This window comes from Bubalus bubalis, chromosome 8 (assembly GCF_019923935.1).
Source record: "Bubalus bubalis isolate 160015118507 breed Murrah chromosome 8, NDDB_SH_1, whole genome shotgun sequence".
NCBI classification, from domain to species: domain Eukaryota; kingdom Metazoa; phylum Chordata; class Mammalia; order Artiodactyla; family Bovidae; genus Bubalus; species Bubalus bubalis.
The window spans coordinates 85,451,942-85,475,750 of NC_059164.1; positions in this window are offsets into that span (position 1 = coordinate 85,451,942).

The following is a 23,809-nucleotide window of genomic DNA, read 5'->3' on the forward strand; positions in this document are numbered from 1 at the left end:
TTCTTTACCAGCTGAGCTACAAGGGAAGCCGAAGGCACAAGGGAAGTCTGGCTTGGTATGAGCCAGACTCAATTCCTGGGTCAACCCAACTGGGACCAGATTTGCACATGGTATAAAACATTACAGTAAATGCATGATGAGTTATCTCTGACTGCTTTCCTCAGGTGGAGAAGGCAATGGCATCCCACTCCAGTACTCTTGCCTGGAAACTCCCATGGTAGGCTGCAGTCCATGGGGTCACTAAGAGTCGGACACGACTGAGCGACTTCACTTTCACTTTTCACTTTCATGCATTGGAGAACGAAATGGCAACCCACTCCAGTGTTCTTGCCTGGAGAATCCCAGGGACGGGGGAGCCTGGTGGGCTGCCATCTATGGGGTTGCACAGAGTCAGACATAACTGAAGTGACTTAGCAGCAGCAGCAACTTTCCCCAGGAGTCAGTGACCAAAAAATGTTTTACATGGAGTTTCCTGCTTTTAAATATTTCCTGAAAAGATTCCTTAAACCTTCTCAGTAGCCTGCTCCATCTCAGCCACCATTATCAGGAAATTTCCCTTGCACTCTTAATTTGCTCTAGTTCTTCTGTTCTGCCCATAACATCTCTTAAATGTAGCTGGACAACATTCTTCATATAATATACAATATATGTTTGGGGTTAATTGTAAAATTTTCTCCTAGGATAAATGACTTTTGTCTTGAACCATAATATTTTATTTTCCAAGCCTTTCATCATCTTTGTGGGTCTCCTCTAAACTGCCTCCAAATTTTCTGCATTTGTCTCAAGCTGTAGAGTCCAAAACTGAATATAATAACCTAGGGAGATTCCCACAACAAAGTAAAAGCAATTGCTTAGGGAAATAGAATATTTTTTGCATAGCACTTCATAGTTTTAAAAAGATCTTCCCAGACACTATTATGTCATTTGAGGCATAAAGTTCAGTGTATCCTCCTTCTAAACTCTGACGGTTGATGTGGGTCTACGCTGAGTGAAGGCCAGATTGGAAAAGCTCAGAGTTCTAGTTTGGGGTCTGTTTGAAGTCCAAGGTGGTTCTGAGGCTGCATCAAGATTTCCTGTTTCTTTATGCATCCCTTGGACCAGTAACAATCTTGAGGATGAGATAAATTACAGGAGCTTTCCATGGTTGAATGAGCTCTTTCAATAGAACTTTTCTGTGATGATGAAATGTCTGTGCTGTTCACTCACATGTGGCTAGTGCAACTGAGGAGCAGAATTTTTCCTTTTATTTAACTTTAACATTTAAATCCAAATTTGAATAGTGACCTGTGGCTGGTGGCAAGCACTGACCATCCCTAAGTCTTGATTTAAACTAAACTGGTTTCTGAGACAAAAGCATGAGGTGCTTTGGTGGATCTTCATCATTTAGGATGAATTTGATGGATGAAAAGCATCTTAGTGGAATCCCAGTGTTTTCCCATCATGTTCCTTTTTATGCATTTGGGCTTCCCTGATAGCTCAGTTGGTAAAGAATCCGCCTGCAATGCAGGAGATCCTGGGTCAATTCCTCGGTTGGGAAGATCCGCTGGAGAAGGGACAGGCTACCCACTCCAGTATTCCTGGGCTTTCCTTGTGGCTCAGTTGGTAAAGAATCTGCCTGTAATGAGGGAGACCTGGGTTTGATCCCTGGGTTGAGAAGATTCCCTGGAGAAGGGAAAGGCTACCCACTCCAGTATTCTGGCCTGGAGAATGCCATGGACTGAAGTCAGACACAACTGAGCAAATTTCACTTTCACTTGCTTTCACTTTTCAGAAATAGATATTAGATACTTAGCTCTTTGCCTCGGACAATACCTATATTCTCGAATAAATTTACATAAGCATAGCAACAAAACCATGGGGCACCTAGATGTGAATAAGCATGTTTGGGCAAAGAAATCATGAGAGGCTGAGTTCTAACCACCCATCTGAGACCCAGACCAATACTGCTAAGCCTTCAGCCAGCATAACATTTCATTTATGCATGACACACTTATTGGCATAAAAAGGTTATATTAAAGGATATACATAACATGAAACTTGACCAGTTCAGTTCAACTTCAGTCACATCTTTGGGTTGCATTTCTTGCTGAGTTTAGCTTTTAAAGCATCTCAAAAACCAGGAGTTAGCAAACTAGAAAGAAGTAGTGAGGTTGGAAATTCCCGGCTGTGGTAAATTTATAGATAGCTTTGATCTTTTATGCCTTCCCTCTGCCTCCTTTCTGGGCCCTGATAACCATAAATAAATATAGTTTTATTTCCTTTTCAAAATAAAGCAGCCTTATTTATGTATGTATAAATGTGTACAGGTGTGCTAAGTCACTTTAGTCGTGTCCGACTTAATTCCAATATCTCTAGCCATTGGCTCATATCCCTGCTTCATTTTATAACAAAGTTCCATAAGAGTTCTCTAGACTCAATGACTCTACCTTCTCACCTTCTATTCTCAACCTTTGACACATGAGAATTAAGTTTTTATTTGGAAAAATGTGCATTTTTTATTTTTTGCCTTTTTTTTTTCCAAAAACAAAACTGTACAACATCGACAGGAATCACTTAATGACTTTCTTCCTATTTCTGTTTATAATCAGAAATGCATATTAAAAACAAAGGTAAAATAACAGGAAGAAATGAAAACATAAGCATTCTACACAGAAAGGTGTGGCAGAGTTGGACCATCTAACATACTAGACAAATGATGTTTGCCTGTCTGTCTGTTCATAGGGACCAGATAGACCCTTCTGTCACCTTATGCAAATACAACAAAAGATCCTTTTCTTTATGCCCCATAGGGGCCCTTCCTACTAGTTTGTGTTCTTGCTTCAGAGCCTTTCCTGAGGAATTTTAGCCTTTCCTGAGGAATTTTAGCCTTTCCTGAGGAGCTCTGATCAAAATTATTTTTGTGTAATAATTAAAATGAACTAAATTTTCATCTCCTCCACTGTTTCTGTACCTAGCACACCTCCTTCAACTATTAACTAATCAATCTTATATATACTTTTCCATAATTTTCTTCTAGTTGTTGTTGTTTGGTCACTTGTTGTCTGACTCATTGCAACCCATGGACTGCAGCAGGCCAGTCCTCTGTCCTCTGTCCTCCACTATCTCCCAGAGTTTGCTCAAATTCATGTCCGTTGAATTGGTGATGCTATCTAACCATCTCATCCCAGTGCATATTGGACACTGTTTGACCTGGGAGGTTCATCTTCGAGTGTCATATCTTTTTGCTTTTTCATACTGTTCATGGGGTTCTTGAGGTAAGAATACTGGAGTGATTTGTGAGTCCTTCTTCCAGTGGACCATGATTTCTCAGAACTCTTCACTACGACCCATCCATCTTGGGTAGCCCTGCATGGCATGGCTCATAGCTTCATTGAGTTCTATAAGTGCCTTCACCACGACAAGGTTATGATTCATGAAGGGGTCTTTCTCCTATAATCGCATACAATATATACACATATGAATGGAGTGGGCATTCTTTTTCACTGGAAGCATTTTAGTTTTAAATATTGGTATCATTTTATATCTACCTCTCTGCATTTTGATATTCTCTTTTAGGTGGAAATATAACAGAAACTGACATGATTCTAATTTGATCTTTTTAATGACTGAATAATGGCTGGATGGGCCATGAGGAGATACCCCACGTCCAAGGTCAGAGAAACCCCAGTAAGACGGTAGTCATTGGAGCGGCTGTGAGGAGATACCCCCCATCCAAGGGCAAAGGAGAAGCCCCAGCAAGACTGTTGTGTTTATAAAAAATGTGATGACCATTGCTTTCTCCTCTAATCAAATGCAGTTTTAAAATGTATTGAGGTTTCTTATCAACAACTAAGCTTTAAGCCTCTTGGAGGGTACAAACAGAATCTTGTGTGCACCAGGACCCAGAAGAAAGGAGCAGTGACCCCACAAGAGACTGACCCAGACTTGCCTGTGAGTGTCCAGGAGTCTCTGGCAGAGGCGTGGGTCAGTGGTGGCCTGCTGCAGGGTTGGGAGCACCGAGTGTAGCAGTACATGCATGGGATCTTTTGAAGGAGGTCATCATTATCTTCATAACCTCCACCATAGTTTGGCTCCAGGTAAATAGCAGGGTAAATTATGACAGAATGTGGTCCACTGGAGAAGGGAATGGAAAACCACTTCAGTTTTCTTGCTTTGAGAACCCCATGAACAGTATGAAAAGGCAAAATGATAGGATACTGAAACGGGAACTCCCCAGGTCGGTAGGTGCCCAATATACTACTGGAGATCAATGGAGAAATAACTCCAGAAAGAATGAAGGGATGGAGCCAAAGCAAAAACAATACCCAGTTGTGGATGTGACTGGTGATAGAAGCAAGGTCTGATGCTGTAAAGAGCAGTATTGCATAGGAACCTGGAATGTCAGGTCCATGAATCAAGGCAAATTGGAGGTGGTCAAACAGGAGATGATGATAAGTGTGAACGTTGACATTCTAAGAATCAGCAAACTAAAATGGACTGGAATGGGTGAATTTAACTCAGATGACCATTATATCTACTACTGTGGGCAGGAATCCCTTAGAAGAAATGGAGTAGCCATCATAGTCAACAAAAGAGTCCGAAATGCAGTACTTGGATGCAATCTCAAAAACGACAGAATGATCTCTGTTCGTTTCCAAGGCAAACCATTCAATATCACGGTAATCCAAGCCTATGTCCCAACCAGTAACGCTGAAGAAGCTGAAGTTGAACGATGCTATGAAGACCTACAAGACCTTTTAGAACTAACACCCCCCAAAAATGTCCTTTTCATTATAGGGGACTGAAATGGAAAATGTAGGAAGTCAAGAAACACCTGGAGTAACAGGCAAATTTGGCCTTGGAGTACAGAATGAAGCAGGGCAAAGGCTAATAAAGTTTTGCCAAGAGATCACACTGGTCATAGCAAACACCCTCTTCCAACAACACAAGAGAAGACTCTACACATGGACATCACCAGATGGTCAACACTGAAATCAGATTGATTATATTCTTTGCAGCCAAAGATGGAGAAGCTATACAGTCAGCAAAAACAAGACTGGGAGCTGACTGTGGCTCAGATCATGAACTCCTTATTGCCAAATTCAGACTTAAATTGAAGAAAGTGAAGAAAACCACTAGACCATTCAGGTATAACCTAAATCAAATCCCTTATGATTATACAGTGTAAGTGAGAAATAGATTTAAGGGACTAGATCTGATAGACAGAGTGCCTGATGAACTATGAATGGAGGTTCATGGCATTGTACAGGAGACAGGGAGCAAGACCATCCCAAAGAAAAAGAAATGCAAATAAGCAAAATGGCTGTCTGAGGAGGCCTTACAGATAGCTGTGAAAAGAAGAGAAGTGAAAAGCAAAGGAGAAAAGGAAAGATACTCATTTGAATGCAGAGTTCCAAAGAATAGCAAGGAGAGATAAGAAAGCCTTCCTCAGCAATCAAGGCAAAGAAATAGAGGAAAACAACAGAATGGGAAAGACTAGAGATCTCTTGAAGAAAATTAGAGATACCAAGGGAACATTTCATGCAAAGATGGGCTCAATAAAGGACAGAAATGGTATGGACCTAACAGAAGCAGAAGATATTGATAAGAGGTGGCAAGAATACACAGAGGAACTGTGGGAAAAAGATCTTCACAACCCAGATAATCACAATGGTTTGATCACTTACCAAGAGCCAGACATCCTGGAATGTAAAGTCATGTGGGCCTCAGGGAGCATCACTACGAACAAAGCTAGTGGAGGTGATGGAATTCCAGTTGAGCTATTTCAAATCCTAAAAGTGATGCTGTGAAAGTGCTGTACTCAATACACCAGCAAATTTGGAAAACTTGGCAATGGCCACAGGACTGGAAAAGGTCAGTTTTCATTCCAATCCCAAAGAAAGGCAATGCCAAAGAATGCTCAAACTACCCCACAATTGTACTCATCTCACATGCTAGCAAAGTAATGCTCAAAATTCTCCAAGCCAGGCTTCAATAATACATGAACCGTGAAGTTCCAGATGTTCAAGTTGGTTTTAGAAAAGACAGAGGAACCAGAGATCAAATTGCCATCTGCTGGATCATCGAAAAAGCAAGAGAGTTCCAGAAAAACATCTATTTCTGCTTTATTTACCATGCCAAAGCCTTTGACTGTGTGGATCACAACAAACTGTAGAAAATTCTGAAAGAGATGGGAATACCAGACCACCTGATCTGCCTCTTGAGAAATCTGTATGCAGGTCAGGAAGCAACAGTTAGAACTGGACATGGAACAACAGACTGGTTCCAAATAGGAAAAGGAGTACGTCAAGGCTGTATATTGTCACCCTGCTTATTTAACTTCTATGCAGAGTACATCATGAGAAATGCTGGGCTGGATGAAGCACAAGCTGGAATCAGGATTTCCGGGAGAAATATCAATAACTTCAGATATGCAGATGACACCACCTTTATGGCAGAAAGTGAAGAGGAACTCAAAAGCCTCTTGATGAAAGTGAAAGAGGAGAGTGAGAAAGTTGGCTTAAAGCTCAACATTCAGAAAACAAAGATCATGGCATCTGGTCCCATCACTTCATGGGAAATAGATGGGGAAACAGTGAAAACAGTGTCAGACTTTATTTTGGGGGGGCTCCAAAATCACCGCAGATGGTGAATGCAGCCATGAAATTAAAAGACGCTTACTCCTTGGAAGGAAAGTTATGACCAACCTAGATAGCATATTCAAAAGCAGAGACATTACTTTGCCAACAAAGGTTCGTCTAGTCAAGGCTATGGTTTTTCCAGTAGTCATGTATGGATGTGAGAGTTGGACTATGAAGACAGCTGAGTGCCGAAGAACTGATGATTTTGAACTGTGGTGTTGGAGAAGACGCTTGAGAGTCCCTTGGACTGCAAAGAGATCCAACCAGTCCATCCTAAAGGAGATCAGTTCTGGGTGTTCACTGAAAGGACTGATGCTGAAACTGAAACTCCAATATTTTGGCCACTTGATGCAAAGAGTTTACTCATTTGAAAGGACCCTCATGCTGGGAAAGATTGATAGTGGGAGGAGAAGGGGATGACAGCTGAAGAGATGGTTGGATGGCATCACCATCTCAGTGGACATGAGTGTGAGTAAATTCCAGGAATTGGTGATGGACAGGGAGGCCTGATGTGCTGCAGTCCATGGGGTCACAAAGAGTCAGACACAACTGAGCTGAACTGAATGACGGAATAATATCTCATGATATACAACACAGTGTTTTGAATCATTATCCTGATGATGTACATTGTCTTTGTTTCCAAGTTTTTCAACCATAAAATGTGCCATGATGAACATCCTGCTATGGTAGTAAGTTTCTCACTGTGTTTAATTTTCATTTTGCTTCATATACTGTAAAGTTATTCTTTAGGAACATGCTGTGTAATACTGGACTACATTTTTTTCCCTTTCATTTTTATGTATTTTTCTGATGGTCTCTAGTGCAGTGCTCAAAAGTCTTCTGTCAGCCTAATTAGTGTAAGTGATCTCTCTCTCTGATAGCTTTTCAGATTTTTCTCTTTAACGGATATTCAGTTCCATTAGAAAATACCTAGGCATAAATTTAACTTTTATTTGTACTTTTGATGCTGAAAGCTCAGCTTCTCTGTACAAAGGTGCCAAATAAAATCTCAGAGGCCAAGTTTTAGGTGAAGTAGAAAAGAATAGCTTTATTACCTTGTCAGGCAAAAGGGGCCCAGCATGATAATGCCCTCAAACCACGTGTCCCAACTTGGGGAAAATAATGAGAAGTTTTTATAGTATTTGTTCAAAGAGGGCGTGATCAGCCTGTGGACATTCTTCTGATGGGTTGGTGGTGAGATAAGTGGGAGTCAGCCTCATCAACCTTTAGGTCTAACTGGTCTGGGGTCTACATGCTTGTGAGCAGTCTTCCATTATTAATCATTGACTTCTCCCACCTGGAGGGGGTTTCAGTGTCTGCAAAATAGCTCAAAGATGTTGTGCATATCCGTTGATGGAGAAACAGGACCTTGAGATAAGGCTGCTCTTGTCTGTTTCTTCTTGATCTCAAATCTCCTCCCTTTCTAAATCAACTGCTTGAATCTGCCCACTGGAGCAATGGGAAGGTCACAGAGGCTGAATGAAGGTTATTTCCTATAATCAAAGAAATGGGGGACACAGAAAGGCTTTGTGCCCAGAGGGTCCTGCATGGTATCACTTTGACACTCAGAGTACTTTTAATTTTTCCTCAGTTTAGGAAAATTCTCAGTCATCTCTTCACAAGTTGACTTCTCTGCTACTTCCTTCTGTTCTTCTATAACACCTATTGAACACATTTTAGAGCTTCTTATTTGCTAATTCATCTCCTTTATGTGTTTTTGTTTCTTTGTGTTCTTTGAGTTATGAGTGAATTCCCAATGCCATCTTCTAATTCACTGGTCTCTTCATTCTAGAATTTTCCCCATCTCTCTAGGTTTCCATTTCCATAATGCTATTGTTTTCATTTCCAAGATTTCTAAATTTTTGTAGCTATTCAATTCTTACTTCACTTATGCTTATTTTGTTAAGTTTTTATATTATTTTCTACATTAAAAATGAAGATTTAAAGTTAGTATATGACAACCAAAGGGTAAACTTTTACTTCTAGCCCTCATGTATGGATACAACACTGTATTAGAGAATGCCACCGAGTTACCTGGAGTTCAGTTTCTAGTCTACTCAATCTTTTAGAACACAATCTCAGAAATCTGGATCACCTTAGTAATACGGTACCTTCTACTCCTGGTTGTTGTTCAGTTTGCCTTACAAATCTACAATTTTCATCAGGGTTAAAAATCAGAATTTATCATATCATTTGAGCAAGGATTTTCCAGTTCAATTTACAAAGCTACAGTATTTCTTGGAATGTTTTATGCTTACCCATTACTTGAATTTTTGCTGGTGTCAAATGTAATCAATGTAATGTAATTCTCTATTCAGTTCTGTCTTCATATAACATCACTGCATTTTTTAACCTTTATGATTTAATAATGGAAAATGACTATTTTACTCATTACACAAAAATCTCTCTCACTTTTTACAACCAGGTTGAAACTACATTCTAAGTAATGGGATTATGTGCCTCCCATGTAGTGTAACTAATTTTGAATCTAACCTTGACAATGTTTGGGTAGTAAGGGCACAACTGAGCAATAAAAATAGTGAAGTAAAGTTGCTTTCTCAAAGTTGAGAGGCTATAGCTTGAGAAACCCATATTAACCCAGGGTTAGAATGTGTCACCTCATTACTCAGATGAAAAGACAGTCAAGACATTGTTCTTTCCCTCTTTGGCTTCGTTGCCAAGGGTCTGCATTACCCTTTCTCATGAGAGTGATGAGAAACCTAATGCAGTTTGGGGAATCAAAAAATCTAGTCATTCTGCCTCAAAAGCAATTCAACTCTCCTGGGTCTTTGAAAGACATTACATGGATTCTGAAGAGCAAAATAACTAGAATGGACTATTTCACGGTTTGATCATGGCTCAGGTTACTGAACACCTGAAAAACTCAATTTCCTGCCTTTTGCAATAGTTATTGAAGGCTACCACTTTCTGAAAACCTCCCACAATCATTCTTTGATTCAAAGGTTATACATATATAAAAGGTTATTTTTATATATATATAAAAGGTTATTTACATATATATAAAAGGTTATATATATATATATATATATATATAAGAACAGATGAGAGAATTTTATTTTTACCATTTAGAGTTCATGAAGAGAACACTTTGAAAGTCTAAAACACAAATAAGCATGTCCGTAAGTGATACTCAGTAAAATGGAACATTCTATATATTGTTCAGTTGCTCAGTTGTGTTCAACTCTTTGCAACCCCATGGACTATGGCACGCCAGGCTTCCCTGTCCTTCACCAACTCCAGGAGCTTGCTCAAACTCATGTCCATTGAGTCAGTGATGCCATCCAACCATCTCGTTGTCTGTCGTCCCCTTCTCCTCCTGCCCTCAATCTTTCCCAGCATCAGGGTCTTTTCTAATGAGTCAGCTCTTCACATCAGGTGGCCAAAGTATTGGAGCTTCAGCTTCAGCATCAGTCCTTCCAGTGAATATTCAGGGTTGATTTCCTTTAGGATGGACTGGCTGGATCTCCTTGCAGTCCAAGGGACTCTCAAGAGTCTTCTCCAACACCATAGTTCAAAAGCATTATATATATAGTTATTCTCTACATACTACTCAATGATCCTCTGACAAATTATTCAACTTTATCTTTGGATCATTGAGAGTTTACTCAACACCATACCAAAAAAGTGAATCAAAAGTGATAGTATTAAGTGATTAAAAAATCACTTATGCAGAAGGTTTGATCAATAATTTAATCAGAAGACTAGGTGTCTCAGAAGCTTGAGTCTCCTAAAAATTTTGTATTGAGGAAAGGGAGAAAAATCAAAAGGGTTCCATGAGAGGACACATTGCTAATTTAGTCTTCTGCTCTTTCTAATATATTCCTTCATTCACCAGTTCACTATCAATTGTCAGAAAGGCATTCATGAATACCAATTGATGAATACAATTCAATTTAGTATATATTAGTCATGACAAAAGGAATACATGAATATATTGTTTTCTATAGAAAAATTATTTCTCTATAATATGATATTGTATGTTGAAAGAACAAGTTTTCTCTTTCTTGGTGGAACAATGTCTATTATTGATACTGTAGATCTAGATAAAGCTGCTGCTGCTGCTACTGCTAAGTCGCTTCAGTTGTGTCTGACTCTGTGCGACCCCATAGATGGCAGCCCACCAGGCTCCCCTATCCCTGGGATTCTCCAGGCAAGAACACTGGAGTGGGTTTCCATTTCCTTCTCCAATGCATGAAAGTGAAAAGGGAAAGTGAAATCGCTCAGTCATGTCTGACTCTTAGCAACCCCATGGACTGCAGCACACCAGTTTCCTCCATCCATGGGATTTTCCAGGCAAGAGTACTGGAGTGGGGTGCCATTGCCTTCTCCTTAGATAAAGCTAGATTTTCCAAAATACGTGAGCTACTGATAGAAAGCACCATGATTATGACAGTTACTAAGTGAACAACTATTTAAGTGGAAATTAAATACAAGAAAGTTTGTGAAAGTGGTATGTGAATGACTACCATCTGAGAAACTCTGGTTTAGGTATTTTTATTGATTGATTGCTTGATTCTGGTTCTTTTTTTATTATCATCTCTTAATATTTGTCTTTATGTTGTACCAATTTTGAAAGTAAAACAATTTTACTATGCTTTATAGAGATAAAATATGAGGAAATATGTACTTTCAAGAATAATAATTTCTAAAAATTTGCTTTTGCATTTCCAGACTCTTAGGTTTATTGATACCATGAACTACATAACTATAAGCATTTAAATTTATAACTATAAATAAATTTAAACCTCTAGTTAAACATGTAGCTGAATTTTTTTATTTGATGATTTTTTTTTTATTGGAATAAAGTCGCTTTGGAGTGTTGCGTTAGTTTCTGCAGCACAGCAAAATGAACCAGGTATATGTATATACATATCCCCTCTTCCTTGAATTTCCTTCCCAGTTAGGTCAACACCAAAGCACCGAGTAGAGTTCCCTGTGTTATACAGTGTGTTCTCATTAGTTATTTTTAAATAATCAAAGATGATTTCCGTGGAGGAAAAAGAGACCAAAATAGGATTTTAGTAGCAAATTTAAAAACAATAGCTTGCAAAGAGGGCAAGGTCAAGGTACATTTGGTGTGATGGAAGGGGGTTAGTCAAATATGAGTAGGCTTTTTTTTTTTTTAATATGAAATTCACACTTGAAGCCACTGGCTAAAGGGCAAAGGAAGTCCCAAGCTCATTTGGAACAAAGAGCAAGAAGGCTTGCTCAACTAAAGGGGAAGCCAGTTTGAACCTCAACTTTCCAATAAGATCACTAGGACAGAGGAAAACATGCCTGGACAGAGGATACCAAGTCCCACAGAGAGAGGCATGGAGACCTCCAAATAGGTCATTAGAGGATCTGAAAGGTGAATGGCAAGGGCTAGACAACAGAAAGAAGTTTTGGGAAACTATCAAAGAAAATGCCATTCTCTCCCAAGGATCTTGGCTCAGGACCCAAGAGGAATGGCTTAGCAAGGGCAGGACTAGAGAGGTGGCCATCCCCATTCCCATACAATCATTGTAGAGTGTTGTTGCATGATGATGATTTAAAGAAGACTAATTTTTAGTTGTTTTTATTACTGTTTTTAATCCTCTACAGACCTTAATCTCTGCGCATAGAAGGCTGTCACCAGCCCAGATGTTTACAGACCTGCATAGTGTTTAGCAGGACCCGGAGGAGCAAGATAAAACATCTCTAGATCTGAAGACATTAGGCCTCATATTTAGGTCAGTTAAAAAGCAAAGTTCTTTTGGGAGCGATCTGCGTCAAGGTACAATCTGAGCACATTATGCTCCCATTCAGTCCAAGTAAACTAGAACACCTGGTTTCCAGTAAGATGACTAGAGGGATTACCGGATGCTAGCTGATGAGAAGTAAGAGGTGAGTCGAACCAGGGAGATAAATAAGTAGGCACAATGAAAGAGGTAAATGGACAAATCCAAGGATGATATTGAAGGAAATAACACAGTGTTGGTAAGCCTCTTACAGTTCCCTGGATTTAGATTAGATATGCTTCTTTCTATACCTGATTTTGGAACCCAGACGGTGAGGCTGCAATATCCTACCTTATGGGCTACGAATCAGGGGTTCTGTGATGGCTGGAATGATTCCAACTCCTCCCCTGTCTCCAGTTCTGTGTGGGCCTGAGTGGTGACAAGTAGGGAGAGGGCCTTTCTTTAAAACTAAGAAACAGGGACTTCCCTGGTGGTCCAGTGGTTAGGCTTCACCTTCCAATGCAGGGGGTGTGGATTTGATCCCTGGCGGGGGAGCTGAGATCCCACATGCCTCCCAGACAAAAAACCGAAACATAAAAACAGAAGCAATATTGTAACAAATTCAACAAAGACTTTAAACAAACAAGCAAAAACAAACAAACAACAAACAAAAACCTAAGAGACATTGAATTTTATTTTCTGCTTTAGGTCACGAGTTTGCCAGAAACTGTGCTGAAAGAATAGTATGCAGAGAACCTGAAATGAATTTAAATACAGAAGACCTGGCAGATAATGTGAGAAAACTTAGTGTTGCATTGCGAAGTTCCTTCACAGAGAACAGGGGCTGCCTTTCTACAAAATACCCCAGGGGACTATGGTAGTATCCCCTGCAGCAGCACCAATGGTTCTAGATCAGCAAGGCAACGTGTCAGATTTTTAATGGCATAAAATAGTATTCCAGGTCAAACTTTTTGAAACAAACCAAGTTATTTTTTTTTTACCTATTAGTTATCTTGTGTAGAGGAAAATGCATGGCAATTAGCTTTTGCTTCCTGTAGTTCCCTGTGTTGTGTTCTGTATACAGTCCCTTGCATTGTGGTGGGAATGGGTGGGCAGGTGGGTGACCAGGATGCAGAGAAAAGAGGACACTAACCACATAGCCCTTTCATTGCAGACACGTCCAGTGTCCTCCTTGATTGGCATCTTATGTGATGATCTGAGCATCTTGTATCTAATTCTACCGGTGTTAACACTCCCTTCTGGTAGAGATAACATCTATTTTCCTCTGTAGGCAGTTGTCTAAAGTATTCACTTACCTTTCTGCTACTGGTTTTCTGTTTTCTCTGAAGCTTTGCTAACTGGAAAAGTGAAATGATCTTCAGATTAAAACCTGTATCAACTTCATGGGCCATTTGAGATTAAAAAAATTACAGACATCTCTTTTTCCACTTTCTTGAAGGCTGGTAATCCTACACTTGGGTGATGCCTTCCCCTCTTGTTTTAAGGCCCAGGGAGTCTTCATCACTTGACAGGCAGCCTGTGCTTTTCTTTAGTTCTATGGTATTCCTTAGAATCCTAGCTGCTTTGGCTTTTAATTCATTTAATCTGATATTAGCAATTATTGACATCTAATCTTGCCTTCCACCCAATTGAGCATTAGAACAAATAGAGAAACAGAAAACTGGAAAATTCTTCCTCTCATGGAATTAGGTGTAGAAAGGAAGAAGGAAGTCACACAAATTTCCCTTTTCTGAAAAGATGTGATTACAAATATAAACCACCAGTTAATCGGAGTCAGATGGTACTGAAATAATACCAATGTATTATTTGTTAATCCAGGGAAAATATCTTATCTGTTAAGCCTCATAGGCTTGAAACTTGAAGACTGTGTTTTCCAATTCTCAGTCATCTCAGGTGGAAATAGCCTCAAGTTAACTGTCACTAAAAGCTGTCAAAACTATGGGACTTAAACATGTCATGACACACAGTGTGAGAATCATAAGCAAAAGGCCCAGGAACGGGATATATTTCTGTACTAAGAATTACAAAGAAATTAAGTATCTTATTGGAGAAGGCAATGGCAACCCACTCCACTACTCTTGCCTGGAAAATCCCATGGACGGAGGAGCCTGGTAGGCTGCAGTCCATGGGGTCTCTAGGAGTCGGACAAGACTGAGCGACTTCACTTTCACTTTTCACTTTCATGTATTGGAGAAGGAAATGGCAACCCACTCAAGTATTTTTGCCTGAAGAATCCCAGGGACAGGGGAGCCTGGTGGGCTGCCGTCTATGGGGTTGCACAGAGTCAGACATGACTGAAGAGACTTAGCAGCAGCAGGAACAGTAAGTATCTTATATAAAAATATACAAAATACCTGATTTTTTAAAGTTTTATATATATATATATATATATATGTGTGTGTGTGTGTGTTTGTGTGTTGGTAGGTGTCCAGTATGCTACTGGAGATCAGTGGAGAAATAACTCCAGAAAGATGAAGGGATGGAGCCAAAGCAAAAACAACACCCAGTTGTAGATGTGACTGGTGATGGAAGCAAGGTCCAATGCTGTAAAGAGAAATATTGCATAGGAACCTGGAATGTTAGGTTCATGAATCAAGGCAATTTGGAAGTGGTCAAACAGGAGATGGCAAGTGTGAACGATGACATTCTAGGAATTAGCAAACTAAAATGGGCTGGAATGGGTGAATTTAACTCAGATGACCTTTATATCTACTACTGAGGGCAGGAATCCCTTAGAAGAAATGTAGTAGCTATCATGGTCAACAAAAGAGTCTGAAATACAGTACCAGGTTGCAATCTCAAAAATGACAGAATGATCTCTGTTCGTTTCCAAGGCAAACCATTCAATATCACGGTAATCCAAGTCTATGCCCCGACCAGTAATGCTAAAGAAGCTGAACGGTTCTATGAAGACCTACAAGACCTTTTAGAACTAACACCCAAAAAAGATGTCCTTTTCATTATAGGGGGCTGGGATGCAAAAGTAGGAAGTCAAGAAACACCTGGAGTAACAAGCAAATTTGTCTTTGGAGTACAGAATGAAGCAGGGCAAAGGCTAATAGAGTTATGCCAGGAGAATGCACTGGTCATAGCAAACAACCTCTTCCAACAACACAAGAGAAGACTCTACATGTGGACATCATCAGATGGTCAACACTGAAATCAGATTGATTATATTCTTTTCAGCCAAAGATGAAGAAGCCCTATATAGTCAGCAAAAACAAGACCAGGAGCTGACTGTGGCTCAGATCATGAACTCCTTATTGCCAAATTCAGACTTAAATTGAAGAAAGTGGGGAAAACCTCTAGACCATTTAGGTATGACCTAAATCAAATCCCTTACGATTATACAGTGTAAGTGAGAAATAGATTTAAGGGACTAGATTTGATGGACAGAATGGCTTAAGAACTATGGATGGAGGTTCATGACATTGTAGAGGAGGCAGGGAGCAAGACCATCCCCAAGAAAAAGAAATGCAAATAAGCAAAATGGCTGTCTGAGGAGGCCATACAAATAGCTGTGAAAAGAAGAGAAGCGAAAAGCAAAGGAGAAAAGGAAAGATATACTCATTTGAATGCAGAGTTCCAAAGAATAGCAAAGAGAGATAAGAAAGCCTTCCTCAGCGATCAATGCAAATAAACAGAGGAAAACAATAGAATGGGAAAGACTAGAGATCTCTTGAAGAAAATTAGAGTTACCAAGGGAACATTTCATGCAAAGATGGGCTCAATAAAGGACAGAAATGGTATGGACCTAACAGAAGCAGAAGATATTGATAAGAGGTGGCAAGAATACACAGAAGAATTGTACAAAAAAAGATCTTCATGACCCAGATAATCACGATGGGTCATGAATTTGGTCTGAATTTGGCAATAAGGAGTTCATGTCTCACCTAAAGCCAGACATCCTGGAGTGTGAAGTCAAGTGGGCCTTAGAAAGCATCACTATGAACAAAGCTAGTGGAGGTGATGGAATTCCAGTGGAGCTATTTCAAATCCTAAAAGATGATGCTGTGAAAGTGCTGCACTCAATATGCCAGCAAATTTGGAAAACTCAGCAGTGGCCACAGGACTGGAAAAGGTCAGTTTTCATTCCAATCCCAAAGAAAGGCAATGCCAAAGAATACTCAAACTACCCCACAATTGCCCTCATCTCACACTCTAGTAAAGTAATGTTTAAAATTCTTCAAGCCAGGCTTCAGTAATACATGAACCGTGAACTTCCAGATTTTAAAGCTGTTTTTAGAAAAGGCAGAGGAACCAGAGATCAAATTGCCAACATCTGCTGCATCATCGAAAAAGCAAGAGAATTCCAGAGAAATATCTATTTCTGCTTTATTGACTACAACAAACCCTTTGACTGTGTGGATCACAATAAACTGTGGAAAATTCTGAAAGATATGAGAATACCAGACCACCCAATCTGCCTCTTGAGAAATCTGTATGCAGGTCAGGAAGCAACAGTTAGAACTAGACATGGAACAACAGACTGGCTCCAAATAGGAAAAGGAGTACGTCAAGGCTGTATATTGTCACCCTGCTTATTTGACTTATATCACAGTACATCATGAGAAATGCTGGGCTGGATGAAGCACAAGGTGGAATCAAGATTGTTGGGAGAAATGTCAATAACCTCAGATATGCAGATGACACCACTCTTATGGCAGAAATTGAAGAACAGAAGAACCTCTTGAAGAAAGTGAAAGAGGAGAGTGAGAAAGTTGGCTTAAAGCTCAACATTCAGAAAACTAAGATGATGGCATCCGGTCCCATCACTTCATGGCAAATAGATGGGGAAACTGTCTCTAAAAATAAAGTGGCTGACTTTATTTTTTTGGGCTCCAAAATCACTGCAGATGGTGATTACAGCCATGAAATTAAAAAATGCTTACTTCTTGGAAGGAAAGTTATGACCAAAATAGATAGCATATTAAAAAGCAGAGAGATTACTTTGTCAACAAAGGTCCATCTAGTCAAAGCTATGGTTTTACCAGTAGTCATGTATGGATGTGAGAGTTGGACTACGAAGAAAGCTGAGCACAAAAGAATCGAGGCTTTTGAACTGTGGTGTTGGAAAAGCCTCTCGAGAGTCCCTTGGACTGGAAGGAGATCCAACCAGTCCATCCTAAAGGAGGTCAGTCCTGGGTGTTCATTAGAAAGACTGATGTTGAAGCTGAAACTCCAATACTTTGGCCACCTGATGCAAAGAGCTGACTCATTTGAAAAGACCCTAATGCTGGGAAAGATTGAGGGCAGGAGAAGGAGGGGACAACAGAGGATGAGATGGTTGGATGGCATCACCGACTCAATGGACATGAGTTTGTGTAAACTTCTGGAGTTGGTAATGGACAGAGAGTCCTGGTGTGCTGCAGTTCATGGGGTTGCAAAGAACTGGAGATGACTGAGCGACTGAACTGAATACATTATAGGTAATATAGTTTAGTCACTAAGTCTTGTCTGACTCTTGTGACCCCATGGACTATAGCCTGCCAGGTTCCTCTATCCATGGGATTTTTCAGGCAAGAATACTGGAGTGAGTTGCCATTCCCTTCTCCAATAGGTAATACTAGATGTTATATATTACACACACACACACACACACACACACAATTGTCTGGCACTCTCCTTACTACTCTGAACATTTTTGGTATAATTACAATTCAGGAAGTTACTTTTAAGATCTTTGCAGGCTTAAGCAGCAGTGAAAATAAGTGAGAAAACCTAAGATATGGAAGTTTCCAAAGATGTGCTGTGATTTAAGTGTTATTATCAAAGCCATGGGTCCTTACACTAGTTGTGGAATAAGAGATGGATAAATCTCATCTAGAACTAGGATGAACCCAGCTAATATCTGAAAAGTGTGAGACTCTTCTGAAAGCATGAAGGAAAGGCACAAAGCCAATACCAAGCATGGCTCCCACAAGGGAGTGATCTACCTCTCAGTGGTCAATGGGGTTAACCTGAGTGTAGAAGGGGGTCAAAGGCCATTCCAAAGTATTTCAATGATAGAAATCCTATTGCATGGAGTCCAAGTTCAACTGGTGGAAGGCAAGGGGGAGAATTATAAGAAAAAAAAAAAGTCTTCTTTTTTGGTCTTAAAATAATGGAAACATGGATTATTGGTTTGAAATGGATTTTAGAAATAACCTAGCATAATTCCCTCATCTCAAATTAGTTGAGGCCTAGTTAGTGGTAATCTCAGTTGCCTAATTAATGGTAAACTCAGAACTAGAGCAAATCTAGTCTCAATTCTAGTTATGCTTCCCCCACCAGTGTCTTATTAATTGTTCTAGATTGTTTCCTGTGAATTAGTCATTTATAAATGAACAAGACTGGGGTCTTTAAAGACAGGGCCTGATTCTTGTAGCTACCATAATGCCCAATACTGTGCTGAGCTTATAAAGAAACTCAGCAAAAATTTAGTGAATTGACTTTTCATCCTCCCATCTACCTGAACTAATGCTGGTAGATCCAAAATACATAGTAAGCTAATTGCAGGGCCCATTGGTCAGTTACTGTTTCGTGTTTCTGAAAACATCACTCAATCCTCTAAAAAAGAAAAATGGAATGAGATTAGGGGACAAATGTTGAATCTGCAGAGTAATTTTGTCATTCAAGGTCCATGAAATCAAAAGGAAAAGGAAACTAAAACATATAGGGTACAGGCTGCTGATCTAGAGTTTTTAAGAGTTATCTTACCAACTCACATAACTTCCAAGGCAACCACTACATTTAGTTTTTACAAAAGATTATATGGCATTTTGCAGGAGGACCATCTGACTCTTTCCTTGTTTAAGCTGCTGCTGCTAAGTCGCTTCAGTCGTGTCTGACTTTGTGTGACCCCATAGACGGCAGCCCACGGGTTCCCCCGTCCCTGGGATTCTCCAGGCAAGAACACTGGAGTGGGCTGCCATTTCCTTCTCCAATGCATGAAAGTAAAAAGTGAAAGTGAAAGTGAAGTCGCTCAGTCGTGTCCAACCCTTAGCGACCCCATGGACTGCAGCTTACCAGGCTCCTCTGTCCATGGGATTTTCCAGGCAAGAGTATTGGAGTGGGGTGCCATTGCCTTCTCTGCCTTGTTTAAGCTAGTTACCTACTATAATCTACTTGCCCAGTACAATCTAGGTCAAAAACTGAAAAGATAAACTGAATCAATCAAATGACTACTAAATCAATCAAAAAACTACTAACCTTAAAAATCTGAAATAAGGAACTTGTCAGATGGCTCAGACTGTAAAGAATTGGCCTGCAATGCAGGATACCCAGTTTGATCCCTGGATGGGAAAGATGTCCTGGAGAAGGGAATGGCTACTCACTCCAGTATTCTTTCTTGGAGAATTCCTTGAACAGAGGAGGCTGGCAGGCTACAGTCCATGGGATCCCAAAGAGTCGAACATGGCTGATAAAATAACAGTGGTGGTCCAGTGGTTAAGACTCCAGGCTATCACTGCTGAGGGCCCAGGTTCAATCCTTGGTCAGGGAGCCGAGATCCCACAAGCCACTTGGTATAGCAAAAAATAAGTAAATAAACAAAAGTAAAGATTTTTTTAATTGAAAAAGAATCTGAATTACAAAGTAAATGAAATAATCTGACAATTAATAGCAGAAGCAAAAGAGGGTGCTTGAAAGATACCATAAGAAAGAGTTGGTAGTGTTGTAAATCAAAAGCACATGCAGGCAGGAGTCACAAGGAGCAAAATTGTGAATAACCAGAGGAAACAGATTAGCAGAAAGACAAGAATGAGGTAGGAATTCAGAGAGAAGCAGAGATGGGGTGTTGGAGATGGAGCCCATGTGTTAATCACCTAAAGGAAAGCTGGCAAAGCCCGTTTTGCAAGTTGCCTTTATTCTTGATAACTATTCAATGAACTTTCCTTCACAGGTACCTTTACAATAACTCCTCTTACTTGTACTAGCCTGAATCAAACTCGTTTTTGTTTCCTTGCATGGTACCAATCAGGCAGAGATAATCGCTGAAGAATGTACTCCACATGACCTTTCAAGAAATTGTCTCTTTTAACCCTCTTTACAAACTCACAAGTTAGTTATCATAACCACCAACCTAGAATATGGAGGTAAGCCTGGGAAATGTGTTCAAATTCACAGAGCCTACTGAGTGTCAGAGCTGAAAAATCAAGCCCAGGACTGTCTGGCTCCAAAGTGCCAAAGCTTTTTAAAAAATAAGAATTTATTTTTATTTTTAGAAAACAAGGTACGAAACAAGCAAAACCACAAATGAAATAAATTTGCTCAAAGTTGGTAAATACCACTGTGTCCCACACGTGCTAGGTAGTGTATTTAAGAGTTTTGATAGTGAAAAATGAAAAAAAAGCAGTGTTCTTAGCTTTGGTCCAAAACTACTTTTTAAAAAAGTAAAGTACAAATAAGAAAAATGCATTTAACTGACTGGCGGTTTTGGAAATGAAATGTGGTTTTGACTTTCTGATGTAAATGCATAATTTTAAAGATAGACATGACATACAGAAAACCATTTGTAAGCCATGATTTACAGGACAACTTCAGGAGAGACCATAACTGTCATATCGTATCACTTGAATCTTAATGAAACCCATCAATTTTGGCAGAATATGTCAAACTCATGCCTTGGCAATGGCAGGGAGTCACGTGAACTGATTATATGGTAGGAGAACGTGAATTCTGCAGTCAGTCCTGGAAGGAACCCTACACTACTCTTTTCTAGCTGTGTATGACCCTAAGAAATTTCCTTTAACCTCTGGTCCGGGGCTTCTCATCTATAAAAATAGTCTCGATAATACAGCAGAACCTATCTCAAAAGATTTCATGAGAGTTAAATTAGAGAGTGATGGGAGCACAATCAAGTTAATAAGTACTAGTTCCTTTATTCTTCCCTTTAAAGATATGAAAACCTTTGCACTAGGAAATTTAGACAGAGAGCTTTTCAGTATGACACACTTTATTGCCTAGAGGAGTAAACTCTGATGCTTGAAAGGTCAAAGAAACTCTGGTGGTGGCTTTATTATGCAGTGGAGAAGCGCTTCATAGCCATGACCTTAAATTAAGTATGTATTTGTAAATAATGCAAAATTCAAAGCAGTAAAGAAAAGTCAGCACAAATGCATAAGTTTAAGTCTGTTAGTCACTCAGTTGTTTCCACTCTTTGAGACCCCCATGGACTAGTCCACTAGGCTCCTCTGTCCATAGAATTCTACAGACAGGAATACTGGAGTGGGTAGCCATTCCCTTCTCCAGGGGATCTTCCCAACTCAGGGATAGAACCTGGGCCTCCTGCATTACAGGCAGATTCTTTACTGTTTGAGCCACTGGGGAAGCTCATAGTTTTTAATCAGCTTCCTGTCTGCTAATATTCCTTATTGATATATCTCTTCTAAAATAACAGGAAAATTGACATAGAAGGAAGAGAGGAGGGGCTGCTGATATAGATGATAAAGAAACCTGCCATTTTCAAGACCCACAGGAAGCATGCCAGCAGTAAACAAGATCTAGAAAATCCTGACTTGGGATGGCAGGCATGCAGGACTGGGGGAAGAAGGAGCTAAAAACAGAGGGATTGGGTGAGAGTCTACACAGAGAGCTGAGGCTGCCTGTAGGGCTGCTCCTGTGCTTCACAGGGCCAGGTAGTTACACTGATTTCTACCCTCCCTGCTGAAGGAAAAGAAGTTGGTTTATTATCTGGAGAATTGAAACTCAAAGGCTATTAGGCTAATATATAGGAAGTAAGAGGGAGATGTATAGACTACTGCCTGAATGGAAAGTTTATTTAAGAGATGTGGCAGAGAACCAACTAAAGAGAAGAGTGAAAAGCAATGATGGGAGAACAATGGGATTACAGCCAGAGTAGAATGAGTCAGTGGTGGCGGGAGGAGAAGGGGACGGCAAAGGATGAGATGATTGGATGGCATCACCGACTCGATGGACATGAATTTGAGTAAGCTCTGGGAGTTGGTGATGGGCAGGGAGGCCTGGCGTGCTGTAGTCTATGGGGTCACAAAGAGTCAGACATGACTGAGCAACTGAACTGAACTGAGACAAGAACAGAAAGACCAGAGTGACTGGTTCACTGAGGAAATGCAAGAGCACAAGGGTCAGAAACTCTAACAAGGTTAACAAACTGGAGGGTTCAGAGAGTGGAGTACTCAAGTCCACGTGTCCTGAGTGATGGCAGAATGGTTTCCTGTCTCCTCTGTCAGCCAGGAGTGAAGTTGTTGTTGTTTAGTAGCTTAGTCATGTTTGACTCTTTTGCAACCCCATGGACTGTAGCCTGCCAGGCTCCTCTATCCAGGGGATTTTCCAGGCAAGAATACTGGAGTGGGTTGCCATTTCCTTCTCCAGGGGATCTTCCTGACCTAGGGATCAAACCCACATCTCCTGCATTGCAAGTGGATTCTTTACCACTGAGTCACCAGGGAAGCTATCCAGGAGTGAAGACCTATTTCAAATTCTTTTTCTTTCATAAATTTTCTCCAGTTGCCTCAAGTCAAAATTCCTTCCCCCTCCCCACCTAATTCCTCTGAGTCTTACTGTTTATATTACATAAATTACATATGCTATTATGTCTTCTCATTTAATTGTCCCTGGCATATTTCATTATCATTTATGTAAGTATATATTCACATGTAATTCAAATAATTTTCCTTCCCTTGAATTATCACCTCTTCAGTATTTTGGAATTGGGGGTCAGTTGTCTTATGATACTGTTAGGTAGCTAGAATAGGAAAAAGGAGTCAAGAATGGTGGTGACTAAAAGACAAAGAAGGGAAAAGCCCGCAAAAATAAAACAAAGGAAGATCCGAGGATTGGAGTGAGAACCTCAGGTAAAACAAACAGCTCTCTTGGCTAGCCCAATTTATATAGGTGAGGCTCAGGGGGAGGAGAAAAAAACATATAAAAAGAGGAGCCAAAATTGAGCCAAGGGCTTGCTTCTCTTTTGGGTCGGCCCACTCTCATGCCTTGAGCATGTATTTTCCTTTGCTTTCTAAATAAAACTGAGCTATAACACTGGTCTGTCCGTTGCTTCAGATTTTTGCTGCAGCAAGACAGAACCGAGGAAAATACACACTCCCCTGATATATATGGTGCCATTTCTCAGATTTAACCAGGCTGGAACAACCTCAGCTTGGCCCCCACGAGTCAGAGGCCAAGCACAGCAGAAGCCCAACAGTGAAAGCTCCAGCGGTGGAAGCTAAGAAAATCCGGTGCAGTAGAAGTGACAAGAAGCCCACCATGTTGGAAACAAGGACAGCAAAAACAAACTCGACAGAAAGCCCACGTGGCTCAGTCTCAGATTCCAGGAGACCTCCTGTTGGGGTAGGAAGTCCTCGCTCCTATGGCTGGAAGGACATATGACTAACAAAATCTTAATTCCTTTACAATCTCTTGTTTCTTGTTTCCTTGAATCCCTGCAAATAGGCAAGCACCAGGGGGTACCCCAGGGTGTCCCAAAATCTC